Source organism: Mauremys mutica, chromosome 17 (assembly GCF_020497125.1).
Source record: "Mauremys mutica isolate MM-2020 ecotype Southern chromosome 17, ASM2049712v1, whole genome shotgun sequence".
Lineage (NCBI taxonomy): Eukaryota > Metazoa > Chordata > Testudines > Geoemydidae > Mauremys > Mauremys mutica.
The window spans coordinates 8,266,695-8,282,620 of NC_059088.1; the positions used below are offsets into that span (position 1 = coordinate 8,266,695).

General features: G+C 53.0%; 1 protein-coding gene across 1 annotated transcript in view; it reads left to right on the forward strand.

The window, feature by feature from the left end:
- Nucleotides 1-15,926, forward strand: part of LOC123351454 (guanylate-binding protein 1-like) — a 292,158-nt gene that overhangs the window by 79,474 nt on the left and 196,758 nt on the right. The window lies entirely within an intron of this gene.

Genomic DNA, 15,926 nt, shown 5'->3' on the forward strand with positions numbered 1-15,926 from the left:
ACCCAGCTCCTAAACCGAAACTGATTTCAGATTCTACAGCAGATATGTCAATCTTAGGGGTTTTCATGGGATGTAATGACAATGCATGAGTAGCATGAACATGAAAGGTATTATTACTATCATTATGTCCTTTACAACAACAACAACATAATCCTAAACTAACAACACTACAAACAATAACATTCCCATAGGAATAAAATAATGGGGTTGTTGTACAGTTTTGGTTACAAAGCACAATACATCATACTCAGTACCTAAAGTAGACACTCTATAAGCTGTATGAAAGGCATACTATTCAGCATGATATATATATTCTGAAGCATATGAATTTGCCCTTGCAATTCAGAGATTCTTCGAACCTCTGGTAACAATAAAAGCAAATTTTGAAACCAATCAGGCACTACTCTAGTCCAATTAAAATATACCTGAAATCTAAAAGCTACTTGCAACATTCTATCTGCAGGCCAGGAAATGATAGGATTGCCTGCAGCAGTGGTAAGATTAATATGTATATCTTGTAAAGTGGTGGCACTAACGCACACACAGCTATCATTAGTTCGAAAAAGTGGGTGTCCTGTCAGGGTAGTTCCTTGACCTCTACCCTCCCAGCAAATATTGTCATAAACAATGACAACTTCCCCTGGCTTCAGTTTCTGTACACACTGAAGCTGTGGTGGTTCTAAGGGCCAAAACGTCCATAGATTTCCTAACCCCAGCCAAATATCAGCTGTAATCCCAGGAGCACTAACTAAAAATCGATTAGGAGTATCAGGCGGTCTCACTTCCCAGATATCTCGGTGAATCACCCAATCCCCATGCATCCTCCCCATGGACCCGGCAGGATTCGGTATGTGGGAGCCCACACCCACCCTAACCGGTCCATATGCTTGGAAGGAGCACTGTGAATGTCCACACTTCCATCCAGAAAGTGTCCAAGTATGTCTTCATGACCACAGATCAGATGGTTCCTGATGTGTCTGTAAGGGCAGTGGGCCAAGTCTGGTCTAGATCCCACTGCAATGCCTTCCCAGCCTCAGTGATATTCAATACCATCTCTGTCAGTAACTTCTGGGTCATAGAACTAAGGGTGGAAATGACATGTAACTCACCAACTCCAGCCCGTACTTAAGATAGCTGAGTTTCAAGAATAAGGCTAGTGGCCTTTTCTAGTTGGCCCAATGTCTTATCATGTCCATGGCCTTTAAGAATAGTCCAAATGGCTACGACACTATGAGCCCCAGCCCACAGGGATCTGCCCAATGTCCTCTTATTCCAGGTTCTCCCTTCTGCTAATCTAATGGCAGCCCCTTGTGAGCAATCTGGGTATGTAAAAGTGATGTGAAAACTGGATAAGGGCAATGTCATTTAAAATCCAATTAGGGAGGGCAATACATACTGAAGGATTTATCCAAAACACAGGGCGCAGCCTGTAGAATAAACCCCAAAATCCAATTAATACCACATTCCCAAGCATGGGTCCCACAAATTTCTTCCTGCCAGTATGTAATTCTTTGTTTCTTCACCAGGGTCAGTTCTCAATGTCTTTTTCAGTCAGTAACTCCTGGACTATGGCAATGTCAGTGGAGTGAGTGTTTCTTCTTCTTTCCTGAAGCAGTTGTGGTTCAGCATCCTACAGGGGAGAGTACTAGGACATCATCCTGTAATGATTTGCTTTTTCCACAAAAGTTCAAAGGCACAGTAGTTTGTCAGTGGACAAGGGAGAGGTTGCTAGTACGTCACCTTGTCCTTTTTCCTGCTGTCCAGAAGGCACAGTAGAACTAGAAGAAAGAATAGGCTAATCATCAGTAGGAGAATTCTCCTGGGGTGGAGGGGTCTTTGTGCAGTGAGAATCCTGGGTCCAAGCAGTCAGTCTGTGGCACTTCACAGCGGTGTCGGTAGTCAGCAGGACTTGGAAAGGGCCGTTCCAGCGTGGAGCCAAGGCAGTCTTTCGTTGATGGATCTGTAGGTAGACCCAGGCTCCTGGTTCCAACGAGTGGCAAGGTTGCACAGGATCCTTCGTTAGTGCTTCCATCACCTGTGTATAAAAAAGACTTAACACATTTCATTAGTGCCTGACAATACTTAAGCATTATGTTATCCATCAAATGAATGTCCATCGGAGCTGGGGTTAGTGGGGATGCAGTTGGTAGTCGCATTGGGTGTCCTGTCAAAATTTCATGAGGGCTGAGTCCAGTCTTTCGATTGGGAATGGCTCTCATACACATCAGTGCCAAAGGAAGGGCATCTGGCCACTTTAAGTGTGTTTCAGCACAAATCTTGGCCAGTTTATTTTTTAAAATCCCGTTCTGGCGTTCCACTGTCCCAGCAGATTGTGGATGATGAGGGCAGTGAAGGTTGTGTTGGATCTGCAAAACTGCACATAACTCCTTTACAATCTGTCCAGTAAAGTGAGTTCCACGATCACTGTTGATACTCACAGGGATGCCAAAACGTGGTACAAAACCTTTAAGCAAAGACATCTGCTTTCCTGCAGGGAAAAGCTTCAACCCAATTGGTAAATACATCAACTAAAACTAATACATATTCATAACCACAACATTTAGACATTTAAATAAAATCAATCTGAATATTTACAAAAGGTCCCCAAGGAGGAGGGTGGGCTGGCCGCTGCACACCAATCTTGTGTAACTGCAGCAACCATTCCCCGCCCCTTTCCTTGGTAGGCAGCCAAGTCCTAGCCGTGAGCGGTGTCCTTGACTGGAGCCAGCGCATGTTATCTATCCTCTTTTTTTTTTTCATTCAACCTACAAAGGAAACTTTTACTCTTCAATTATACACCTTTTTCATACCATGAACACATAAACAGTACTGTTATACAGTACATAAGTCTTATTATTCAATGTATGCCACATATACCCTTTCACTAAAATAACCTTATTACAGAACTTTGGAAGAACAAGCCAGGACAAGCACACCCACTTGAGAAGTTCACTGAATATAACCTCTAGTCCAATAGGTATCCACCATCCCCAGCCCTCTGGCTAAAAGTCTGAGGTAGCCAGAAGGATCCCATGTACAATATGGGGAGTGGGTTAACTTTTCATGTCCTTGCTTCCAAAGACTGGCAGTATGCAAATTTTAACAACAATTCTCAATTAAAAGATTTGGCCAATGTAGGTTCTCTCTCTTACTTAAGAAAATGTATTAGACTTTAGTATATCACATTTTTCTGATGTAACCAAACACTTTGTATGCTAAGTTGAACAAAACAAGTATCTGCATTTCAATCCAACACTTCCGCTTGATTTCAAACCAGACCATCCCATGAAAATATTAAACAAAACAATTCTGGCCACGAGACAAACACCACAAGACAGAACATAGAACACAAAACATAATTTTTATTGTGCCAGTAAATCATGGTACGGTGAATGCTGTGCAGCTGGCATTAGTTTTCTTTGATTATCTGAAAGACAAAAACAGAGGTCTACCCCTTCTGGGCAGTCAATCATTACTTAAAATATACAAATACTCTTGTTGATTTCAGGCAAAATAGAGGAATTACCCCATATTTCTTGTATGTGTTTCTTAGACAGCCCTGGTTTCAGCGGCCTCTACCTTATCAGTTAGTTAATTTGCATTAATACATATGCTCTCTGGCTTGTTTTTTACTTTTAACTCCTCCTTGCTTTTTCGTTTTTTTTTCTTTACCAATGCAAATCACCATTCCAAATATCCTTCTGAGTATTTGAAATTCTCATGCTTATATTCACTTACTCCTTCTTTCCACTACACCCTCAAAAGTTTCCAACTTGTTTTCTAATCTCTCTGTCTGTTGCCTGCCTGCCTGGGCCCGATCCTGCTTTTCTCGCTGAATCGTCCCTATCCTAGGCACTACCAGTTTAGCTAGGAGGGTGGGCTTCACAACTAGCCCCCACCCTTCTGGTCTTTTCCCCAAAACATTTCTACCCACAAGACTACCCGAGTCCTCCCTAGTAAGGCCTGCCACCTGGGCAAAAATACATGGCCATTTACTTAACACATAATCCAAACCCCTTTGGGGGTCTACCCAGAGACCCACCCATTTGTCTGCTGACACTTAAACAGAAAAGAAAATTACACAGAAAGCAGAGAGAATTACAGTCTAAGCCAGATATTTCCACCTCTATTACATTGTCCATCACAGGGGGCGGGACAGAAAGATCTCAATACAACCTCAGAGCTTCATCGCACACATGGCTTCCACTCTGAGGAATTACGAACGAGAAGTTCAGTTCCGCTCACACACCCAACGCCCAAATGAACAGAGCAGAAAAACAACAGTAACCGGTTAAACAAAACAGAACAAAACCAGATAGTGTTTCCTTATTCTATTAGGGCTCACCTATAATCATACAATCCTTATCATATAACACCAACAATACCAAACAAAGCAAACACAAAATAACAAGGGTAAAACAGATAGATGGTGTAAATTCTGCAGGGCTCCCCCATTATTAATCACTCACCAAACTGTGACAAATTCCTGTCACTAATTTATCCCTCATGTCAGGCGATCAGACTGACAGAGCATATAATCAAATTTTAAAGCTTCATTAAAAATAATAAAACAACAATGGAGAGTGTTGGGAACGCTCCCACATCACTCAGGAAAAACATGAATGCCCCAAGCCTGAAACCACTTTAATACTCACACATGCCTCACTGGAAAGTTAAGCTTTGCAAATATAATTCCAATTCTGTAACTTGTACTGCCTTTGGTTTGCCTATGTTTCTATTTTCCACAAGCAGCTGGGGCTGAAAGCAGTTTTTCTTTGCACTTAGCATAGTCCGCACTGATTCTTGACCTTGAACACAAAACAACTTCTCCTTTATCTCAGGGCTAAGCCGAATTTCAAATTAACCCGTTCCTAGACAAATTGATCACACTGTGTCAGAGGCTTTTCCTTGGTGATTAAAAGCTCCTCTGAGATATATGATCTTATCTAGATTGAAGGTACCTTCTAATGGGCATTGTTTAGATGGATTTTCACGCGTGTGAAGATTCCAATTCTCTAAATACCTGCAGGTTTTAGGACCATAATGTACGTACATGTAATATGCTGGGGTACCCTTAGGGGGTGAGGAGGAATGTTTAGACAGTCCCTTACCCATTTTTCACCTACACACACAGAGAGGGTGCCCTGTCCGCGCTAGTGGCTCAGAAACTAAGGATCTTTCCCTACAGGGCACTCACACAGGAGAGACTCACAAGGAAAGGGGAGGGAAGATGGGTTCACACACTCCTAGACCCAGGCAGCTTCCTCGCCGGACTATGCCAGGCTGAGTCAGCCCACCGTGGGTCGGATCTCCTAAAGATCCACTAGTTACCAGGCTAGCCCAGTAACAGCCACTCACACTGGTGTACACACACACACACACACCAAGGCCTCTTTTTCTTCCTTTTTATCTCTTTTTAATTTTTTTTTTAAACCACGATGCATCTTTACCTGGTCCGGACCAATACCATGAGGCGGTATGACAACCCCTCTTGAGGCGGTAAAAACCCCTCAGCACCGGTGCATTCTAATGCATTTACCTATGCATTACCTTATGCATTTACCTATGCATTTACCTTGGCCAACTCAGCAGTTCCCAGTACTGCTATAAACTAACCTTATTGGGGCCTCTCCCCAATACCACTTTGCATCTGATCCTGCTGCACAGTCAATAAGTTCAGATGGCGTGAGCCCAACAGAGACAGACGTCCTCACGGACAGTCCTCCTCCGATACCCCAATAGAGATTTCAAAAGGTCTCATACCTCTCATGTGGCGCCATGGGGTTCGAAGGGGAATGATCCGTAGTAGCCGTCTGTGGGTCCGTGGGCGTTGCCATCCTGGACGAGCCCCCAAATTGTCGGAGAAAAACTCAGTTCTCGCTTTTTGTTTGGGTGCAGCAAAATCAAATACTTTATTATTTCTCCAGTAATTACAATGGAGGGAGAGAGTGCCATAGGACACAGGGTCCTGGACAGGTCTATCAACTGGTAAACAATCACAGCAAGCCTTTATACCTTTGTTACAGACAATTTCTAGCAATCATGAAGACAGTAAAAAGCAACAAATACATTTTGTTTATACATAAGCTTTTCTGCTATCTTACTAGAAAAAAAGCAAGACTGCATATTGCAAGATCGTAATAACTTTCACACAGTTCACTCTGTCTTACATTATCTTGCTTTTACAAATCTTACGTCATTAGGGTCACAGCTAGCCTAACTCATGCTAACTAACATTCATTAAGATCTCTTCAAATCCTTGTTAATTATTTACTGGCTTCCACAACACTCAACTCTTCCCTTTGTCTAGACCCAGCTAGAGGTGACGACCTCCCCTCCCCCAGGCCAGGTTCATGTTACAGCTGAATACCTGGCTCTCAACCACAGAAACATCCCTACTCCATCACACCTCTCCCCCGTCCGAGACTGAACTGAGCGGGGTCACTGCCCAGTGACCCGGGGAAGTTCGGGGCCCCCTCTCCGGGACAGCGCATCCGCAATCAGGTTGGCACTTCCCTTCACGTGGACCACGTCCATGTCATAGTCCTGCAGGAGCAGGCTCCACCTCAGGAGCTTGGCGTTGGCTCCTTTCATCTGGTGCAGCCAGGTCAGGGGAGAGTGGTCGGTGTACACGGTGAAGTGGCGCCCAAAGAGATATGGCTCCAGTTTCTTCAGGGCCCACACCATGGCCAGGCATTCCTTCTCGATGGCCGCGTAGTTCTGCTCCCGGGGTAGCAACTTCTTGCTCAGGTACACGATGGGATGTCTCTCCCCCTTTTCATCCTCCTGCATCAACACCGCCCCCAGGCCCGTGTCTGAGGCGTCGGTAAACACCATAAAGGGCTTGTCAAAGTTTGGGTTTGCCAGAACTGGGCCTTTGAGCAGAGCCTCTTTCAGCGCCTGGAGAGCCTCCTGGCACTGCTCGGTCCAGACCACCTTGTCTGGCTTCCCCTTCTTGCACAGCTCAGTGATGGGGGCGACTATGGCGCTAAAGTGGGGCACGAACCTTCGATAATACCCCGCCATCCCGATAAAGGCCTGGACCTGCTTTTTGGTCTGGGGAGCGGGCCAATCTCTGATCACCTCCACCTTGGCTGGTTCCGGCTTTAGGCAGCCGCTCCCCACCCGATGGCCCGGGTAATATACTTCCACCATCCCCACCTTGCACTTCTCAGCCTTTACGGTTAACCCCGCCTCCTGGAGTCGGTCCAGCACTTGTCTAACCTGGAACACATGGTCCTCCCAGGTCTGGCTGAAGACGCAGATGTCGTCAATATACGCCACAGCAAAACTCTCCATCCCCCTCAGTAGCTGATCCACCAGGCGCTGGAAGGTGGCCGGCGCTCCCTTGAGGCCAAAGGGCAGGGTCAGAAACTCATAGAGCCCCAGGGGGGTGATGAAGGCCGATTTCAGCCTGGCATCTGCGTCCAGCGGCACTTGCCAGTAGCCCTTTGTAAGATCCATGGTGGTGAGGTACCGAGCGCCTCCCAGCTTGTCTAGGAGCTCATCAGGCCTTGGCATGGGGTAGGCATCAGATACGGTGATGGCATTGAGCTTTCGATAGTCCACGCAGAACCAGATCGACCCGTCCTTCTTGGGGACCAGCACCACTGGGGAGGCCCAGGGGCTGGCGGACGGCTGGATCACCCCTAAAGCCAGCATGTCCCTGACCTCCCTTTCCAGGTCCTGGGCAGTCTTCCCGGTAACCCGAAAAGGGGAGCAGCGTATCAGGGGGTGTGCCCCAGTCTCCACCCGGTGGACAGTCAAATTAGTGCGCCCAGGCTGGTTGGAAAACAACTGTCGGTACAGATGCAGCACCCCTCTGATCTCAGCATGCTGGGCCGGGGTCAGCTGATCAGAGAGGGGAATCGCCTCCAGGGGGGAGCCAGCCTTTGTCCCCGGGAATAGATCCACTAGAGGGTCATCCCCCGGCTCCTCCCAGTGCCCACACACGGCAAACACCATACTCCCCCGGTCATAATATGGCTTCATCATATTCACATGGTACACCCGGCGGTGATGAGCCCGGTTCGACAGCTCCACCACATAGTTTACCTCATTTAGTTGCTTGACAACCTTGAAGGGCCCTTCCCAGGCAGCCTGGAGTTTGTTTTTCCTCACGGGGATGACAACCATCACTTGGTCCCCGGTGGCGAAGGCACGGGCCCGTGCCGTGCGGTCGTACCAGACCTTCTGCTTCCTCTGGGCTTGGGCCAGATTCTCCCTGGCCAGGCCCATGAGCTCGGTAAGTCTTTCCCGGAAGGTCAGGACATACTCCACCACCGACTCTCCATCGGGAGCGGCCTTCCCCTCCCATTCGTCTCTCATCAGGTCCAGGGGCCCCCTTACCCGCTTTCCATATAACAGTTCAAAAGGCGAAAACCCAGTAGACTCCTGGGGTACCTCCCTGTATGCAAACAGCAGGTGAGGTAAGTACTTGTCCCAGTCCTGTGGGTTCTGGTGCATGAATGTTTTTAGCATCATCTTTAGCATCCCATTGAACCTCTCCACCAGCCCGTTGGTCTGGGGGTGGTACGCTGAGGCCCAGCTGGGTCGGACCCCACATTTCTCCCACAGGGACTGGAGCAGCATCGACATGAAGTTGGACCCCTGGTCCGTTAAGACTTCCTGGGGGAACACCACCTGGCTGAAAATGGTCAGCAGCGCATCCGCCACGGTGTCTGCTTCAGTAGAGGACAAGGCCACCGCCTCGGGGTATCGAGTGGCGAAATCTACCACCACCAGGATGTATTTCTTCCCTGACCGGGTTGCCTTGCTGAGAGGTCCCACCATGTCCATGGCCACCTTCTGGAAAGGCTCTTCTATGATGGGCAAAGGCCTCAGAGCTGCTTTCCCCTTGTCCCGGGCCTTCCCCACCCGCTGGCAGGGGTCACAGGATTGGCAGTACTGCCAGACATGGGTAAAGACCCCAGGCCAGTAAAAGTTCTGTAGCAGCCTCTGCTTGGTGCGCCAGATTCCCTGGTGCCCGGCGATGGGGATGTCATGGGCCAGGTACAGGAGCTTGTGGCGAAACTTCTGGGGAACCACCAGCTGCCTCCTAATCCCCCATGACTCCACTTCCCTGGGGGGAGCCCATTCTCGGTACAGGAACCCCTTCTCCCACAGGAACCTCTCCTTGCAACCTCTCCTCATGGCCTGCACTGCACTGAGGTCAGCCCAGTCCCTGGGCTTCTGCAAGGAGGGATCTTTCTGCACCTCGGCCTGGAACTCAGCAGCTGGGACAGGGATGGGGACCTGCTCTCTCTCACCGGCTGGGTCTGAGGCCGCAGCCTCTCTGGGTCGTGTCTCTGGGCGTTCCCTCCCCACCAGGTTAGGGTCTTGTGCCCTGGGCAGAGTACCTTCCCTGTTGTCAGGGTGCAGTGCTCTGCGCCGACTCTGACTACGGGTCACGATCAGGGTACCGCGGGCATTGCCTGGCCAGGCCTCGAGGTCCCCCCCATTAGCACCTCTGTGGGCAAATGGGGGTGTACCCCCACATCCTTGGGGCCCTCCTTGACCCCCCACTTCAGGTGCACCCTCGCCACGGGCACCTTGAATGGGGTCCCGCTCACGCCCATCAGGGTCAGGTAGGTGTCAGGCACCATCCGATCTGGGGCCACCACCTCGGGCTGGGCCAGCGTCACCTCTGCACCCGTGTCCCAGTACCCAGTGACCTTCCTCCCATCCACCTCCAGGGAAACCAGGCACTGGTTCCGGAGGGGCAGCCCCGTGCCCACCCTGTAGCAGAACCTTGTGTCCGGAGCATCCAGCCCCCCAGAGGCGCTGACCTGGGGCCCTCCTCCCTCCTTCCCAGGTGGGACGCTGCCAGCCCCCCTCTCTTGGGCATGTTGCCCCTCCTCCGATTGGGTCTTTACCCAGTTAACCCTCTGCGGGTTGGGTCTGCTCGGTCTGTCTCTGAACTTGGGGCACTGGGCCCGTATGTGGCCTTGTTGGCCACAGTGAAAGCAGCCCATGTCTCGTGGGTCCCCTCGAGGGGGTCGGGTGGACCTGACGCTGGACGTTCCCCTTTTGTGGGGGTTCTCCATAGGCCCCCGCTGGGAGGCCCCGTGGTGACTCTCTCTCTGCGTTGAGGCAGGCCTGCTCCCTCGAGGCTCCTCCCTGCCATCCCCTGCCCGACTGTCCACATATTAGTTGGCCAGTCAGCCTGCATGCTGCGGGTTCTCCGGCTTCTGGTCCATCAACCACCACCTCAGGTCGGATGGGCACTGCTCATACAGGTGCTCTAGTACGAATAGGTCAAGCAGGTCCTCTCTAGTTTGGGCCCCAGCTGTCCACTTGTGGGCGTACCCCTGCGCCCGGTTGACCAGTTGTAGGTATGTGACCTCCCGGGTCTTATGTTGACTCCGGAACCTCTTCCGGTACATCTCTGGGGTCAGCCCAAACTCACGGAGCAGGGCCTCTTCGAACAGGTTGTAGTCCCCCGCCTCCGCCCCTCTCATTCGGCTGTACACCTCCACGGCGGTGGAGTCCAGTAAGGGGGTGAAGCACCGGATCCTGTCTGCAGGGTCAACCCGGTGCAGCGCGCAGGCGTTCTCAAAGGCCGTCAGGAAGGTGTCTATGTCCTCCCCCTCCTTACGCCGGGCCAGGAAGCTCTTATCGAAGCTCTTTGTAGGCTTGGGCCCTCCCTCACTCACCGCAGCCGGGGCCTTACTGTTGTTCTGCTGGGCCAGGGCCAGTTCATGTTTGCGCTGCTTCTCCTTCTCCTCCCGCTCCTGCTGGCGCTGGTTCTCCTCGTGTTTACGCTGGTTCTCCTTCTCCCTCTCTTCGTATTCACGCTGCTTCTGCTTCTCCTCCAGCTCACGCCGGCTTTGTCTCACCTCACGTTCCCTCTGTCTCTCCTCACGTTCCCTCTGTCTCTCCTCTTATTCTCTCTGTTCCTTTCGCTCCTCCATCTCTTTCAGTTTTATCTCTCTCTCCAAGTCCAGCCGCCTGCGCTCCACGGAGGCCGAGCGTCGCCGGGATGATCCCCGGCTGGGGGGTGAGCTTCGCCGGGCCGATCCCCTGCTGGCTGGGGGGGTCACGGTGTAGCTGGGATCCTCCTCCCCCTCGGCCTAGGGGTGGGAGGTCTCGGGAAGCCCTCAGTGGCCGGCTGACCACTCCCAGTGGGGACAGACACTGGTGCCTGCGCTGCATCTGCCAGGCTGCTTCCCTCAGAGACAGGGACCGGTTCATTCCTGCGATCTCTCTCCTCCAGCCGGGCAATCAGCTGGGCCTTGGTGAGCTTCCCACAGTGCAGCCCCCTCTGCTTGCACAGCTCCACCAGCTCACACTTGCGCTGCTTGGCACACATCTTCCTGCTGGCCGCTCGCAGGCCGGGGTGCTCGCCGCTCCCCATGGGTTCCAGGGGGACCCCTAGTGTGCCAGTCCTTCAGGTCACCACCTCTCTGCCAGGGTCGAGCTGCAGCCTCCTCCGCCCCTGGGATCGCTCGCTGTGATTCCCCCGGGGGACCCTGTTACTGCAAAGTCCTTCTCTCTGGTCACACTCTGCTAGGGGTAATCACCCTGCAATTGCCCCTTCGTTTTACTGCTCCCCAGTCACTTACTGCAGAAAGCGCCGTCCACTGGGTGCAGTAGATCCCACCCCTGCCACCAGTTGTCATGGAGTGTCGGGGAGTCAGGCCCTGCACCCCTCTTCCTGGGACCCACAGTGACTCTCAGCCAGCCAGTAAAACAGAAGGTTTATTGGACAACAGGAACATAGGATACAGCAGAGCTTGTGTTCAGCGCCAGGACCCCTCAATCTGGCCCTTCTGGGGGTTCAGGGTGTCTGGAATCCAGCATGGGTTTCCCTGTAAACCCACCACCCAGCTCCTAATCCGAAACTGAAAAAACACTCAACTCTTCCCTTTGTCTAGCCCCAGCTAGAGGTGACGACCTCCCCTCCCCCAGGCCAGGTTCATGTTACAGCTGAATACCTGGCTCTCAACCACACAAACATCCCTACTCCATCACACCCCCCGACCGGTTCTTCACATAGTCATCAGCCAGCCGCCCTGCATGTCGCGGGTTCTCTGGCTTTTGGTCCCTTAACCACAGCCTCAGGTCAGATGGGCACCGCTCATACAGCTGCTCCAGTACCAGCAGTGTAACCACGTCCCCCGGCGTCTGGGCCCCATCTGCCCACTTGCTGGCGTACCCCTCCATGCGGACGGCCAGTTGCACATAGGAGACCTCAGGGGTTTTATCCTGACTCCGGAACCTCTCCCGGTACATCTCAGGGGTCAGCCCAAACTCGCGCAGCAGGGCCTGCTTGAATGGTTCGTAGTTCCCTGTCTCCTCCTCTCCCAGCTGGCCGTACAATGCCACGGCTTTGGGGTCCAGTAAGGGGGTGAGAACCCGGAGCCTGTCCGCAGGATCCACCTGGTGCAGCTCGCAGGCCGTCTCAAAGGCACCCAGGAAGTCACCCATGTCCTCCCCCTCCTTGCGCGGGGCCAGGATGGACTTATCAAAGCTCCGCGCAGTCCTGGGCCCCCCTTCACTCACCGCCGCCCGGGGCCTGCTGCCCCCCTGCCTCGCCAGCTCCAGCTCATGTTGACGCTGTCGCTCTTTCTCCGCCCGTTCCTGCTCCCTCTGTCGCGCCTCATGTTCCCTCTGTCGCGCCTCATGTTCCCTCTGTTCCTTACGATCCTCCAGCTCTCTCAGTTTTAGCTCTCTCTCCCATTCCAGCCGCTGGCGCTCCACGGATGAGCGTCGCCGGGACGATTCCCGGCTGGGGGGTGAGCTTCGCCGGGCCGATCCCCTGCTGGCCAGGGGGGTCACAGTGCCCTCGGTAGCTGGGCTCCTCCTCCCCCTCGGCCTAGGGGTGGGAGGTCTCGGGGAGCCCTCAGCGGCCGGCTGACCACACCCAGCGGGGACAGACACTGGTGCCTGTGTTGCATCTGCCCGGCTGCTTCCCTCAGAGACAGGGATCGGTTCATTCACACGATCTGCCTCCTCCAGCCGGGCAATCAGCTGGTCCGTGGTGAGTTTCCCATAGCACAGCCCCCTCTGCTTGCACTGCTCCACCAGGTCACACTTGCGCCGCTTGGCAAACATCTTCCTGCTGGCCGCTCGCAGGCCGGGTGCTCGCCGCTCCCCACGGGTTCCAGGGGGACCCCTAGTGTGCCAGTCCTTGAGGTCACCACCTCTCTGCCAGGGTCTTGCTGCAGCCTCCTCCGCCCCTGGGACCGCTCGCTGTGATCCCCTGGGTGACCCTGTTACTGCAAAGTCCTTCTCTCTGGTCACACTCTCCCAGGGGTTAATCGCCCCGTCGTTTTACTGCTCCCCAGTCACTTACTGCAGGAAGCGCCGTCCACGGGGTGCAGTAGATCCCACCACTGCCACCAGTTGTCACGGAGTGTGGGGGAACCAGGCCCTGCACCCCCGGCTCCCTGCCGATTCACCAGGACTCTCAGCCAGCCAGTAAAGCAGAAGGTTTATTTAGACGACAGGAACACAGTCCAACACAGGTCTTGCAGGCACAGATAACCGGATCCCCCGTTAGGTCCATCTTGGGGGCCTCACAGCCCCCCTCGGGGATCAGAGATCTTTCTCCCTGCTTCCCCTCTTTTCCCCAGCCAACTCCAGTCTGCCCAACCCCCTCCGGACCCTCCTCTCTCCTCCGTTGGGCCAGGAGGTCACCTGACCCCTTTGTCTCCAACACCTTTAGCCAGCACCTTTGCAGGGAGGGGCCTGGCCATCAGTTGCTAGGAGACAGAGTTTCAGGCATTTGCTGCATGGACTTTTGCTGCTAGAAACTTAGGATCTGTACCCAGCCCCCAGAAAGACCAGTCCCACTTCGTCACACCATCCTAGTCCAACACACCATCCACACCAAACCCAGATAAGTGATTCACAAGATTACAAGACCCCTATCCTGCAGAATATGGGACATTGCAGAATTACAGTTCCAGCGGATGCTGGGCCTAGGAGTCATTGAGAAATCACAGAGCGAGTGGCACAGCCTCATAGTCCTGGTCTCCAAGCCTGACAGGACCCGCCGCTTCTGCATCGATTTCCAGAGGGTTGACGCCGTCTCTAAGTTTGATGCCCAGCCGATGGCCCGGGTCATCGAGCTCATCGACCGACTAGGAGAGGCCCAGTACATCACCACCCTAGATCTGACCAAGGGCTATTGGCAGATCCCGTGGAACCGCTACCCCCAGCGGACTCTACCACTGCGCTAGGATGGCCTTCAGCTTTCATGGAGCCTCTATGACCTTCCAGTGTTGGATGGACCATCTGCTGCAGCCCCACGTCAAGTACACCACAGCCTATCTCAACGATGTGGTGATCTACAGCCATTGCTAGGAGGACCACATAAACCAGGTAGCAGCTGTCCTGAGGATTCTCCAGGAGGCAGGCCTAACCGCAAACACGAAGAAGTGCCAGATCAGGTGGCAGGAGACCATGTACCTTGGGTACACCCTCAGGCGAAGTCAGATGCATCCCCTGATAGGAACGGTCCAAGCCATACGAGATCATCCAGCTCTGAACACCAAGAGACAAATAAGGCAATTCCTGGGACTGGTTGGGTATTGCCATCGTTTCATACCCAGCTTCGCCACAATGGCCACTCTTCTGACCAAGTTACTAACCAAGGACCAGCCACAGAGCATACAATAATCCCTCAATTGTGACAAGGCGTTCCAGATATTGAAAGGCCATCTGTGCCGAGAACACCTGTTGTACAGGCCTGACTTCATCCGCAGCTTCGTTGTCCAAACGGATACCTCGGTGGTGGGACCGGGCGCTGTCCTCTCCCAGAACATTGACAGGGAGGAACACCAGGTCCTCTACATCAGCTGGATGCTGTTCCCATGGGAACATAATTACTCTGTCATTGAAAAGAAAGCCCTGGCGGCTAAGTAGGCCAACGAGGCCCTCCATTATTACCTCCTAGGGGGACCCCTTCATCCTGGTGATGGATCATGCACCCCTGAAATGGCTTCAGCACATGAAGAATACCAATGCATGGCTGATGCGGTGGTATCTCACCCTCCAACCTTTCGCCTTCACCATACAGCACCAAGCCAGTAAGGAGCACACAGACATGGACTCATTGTCAAGACTGGAGGAAGGGAGCTGGACTTCCTCCAGTCATGACAATGAGGGTGTGTAGCAAGGGGGGCATGGCCTCCCTCGGAGACTGATGGGGAGGAACCCCCACCCATCCCTTGGTGTGCAGAGCCAGGACACCCACCCCCACCCCGCCTAATGCAGAGGGATGGGACAGGAAGTAAAAAAGGTGGGCCCTGAAGCTTAAGCTGCCAGAGGAGAAAAACTTCTTCCACCTATGGATGGGATATGAGACTGATGGAGACCTCTACAGCACCAAGGACCCAGAGGTGCTGCCAGAGTTTCCTGCCAACAGGGATGCCGAGGAGCTGTTGGGGCTGCTGTTAGCAGTACACCCTGGGGAGACAGAGAACAGCTGAAAGCAACAGGTACACAGCAACGGCAGTGTAGGAAGTAGCCCAGGGACACCAGGCTTTAGTCCAGTTGGGTTGTTACAAGTATCGTGTTTCGGCTGGATCCCCACTGACCTAGTGGTGGAACCATCTGCCACTGTTAGGGCCCTGGGCTGGGAGCCGGTGGAGTAGGGTGGGCCCGTGTCCCCCTGCCCCCTGCTGCCAACCCCACCCATCTGGGATGGCAGCCTCCCCACCTTAGACCAAGAGGCCTGCATTTGTCTGCTGTCTCAGAGTCAGCACATCAGGCAAAAGACTTTGTATAGCTCTGCCCTGCCTGAGGACGGAGCCCCGGACTGCTTGCTGCCTGGCCCTGCATAGAGGGCTAGTGCCTCAGAGATTCATAATTCCTCACTAGCCCTTGCCTGAATAGGTGGCCAGAAGTGAGGGGGTGTGGCCTCCCTTGGAGAGGGCCACTGACAGGGAGGGATGACCACGCACTCCTACTAAGGCTGT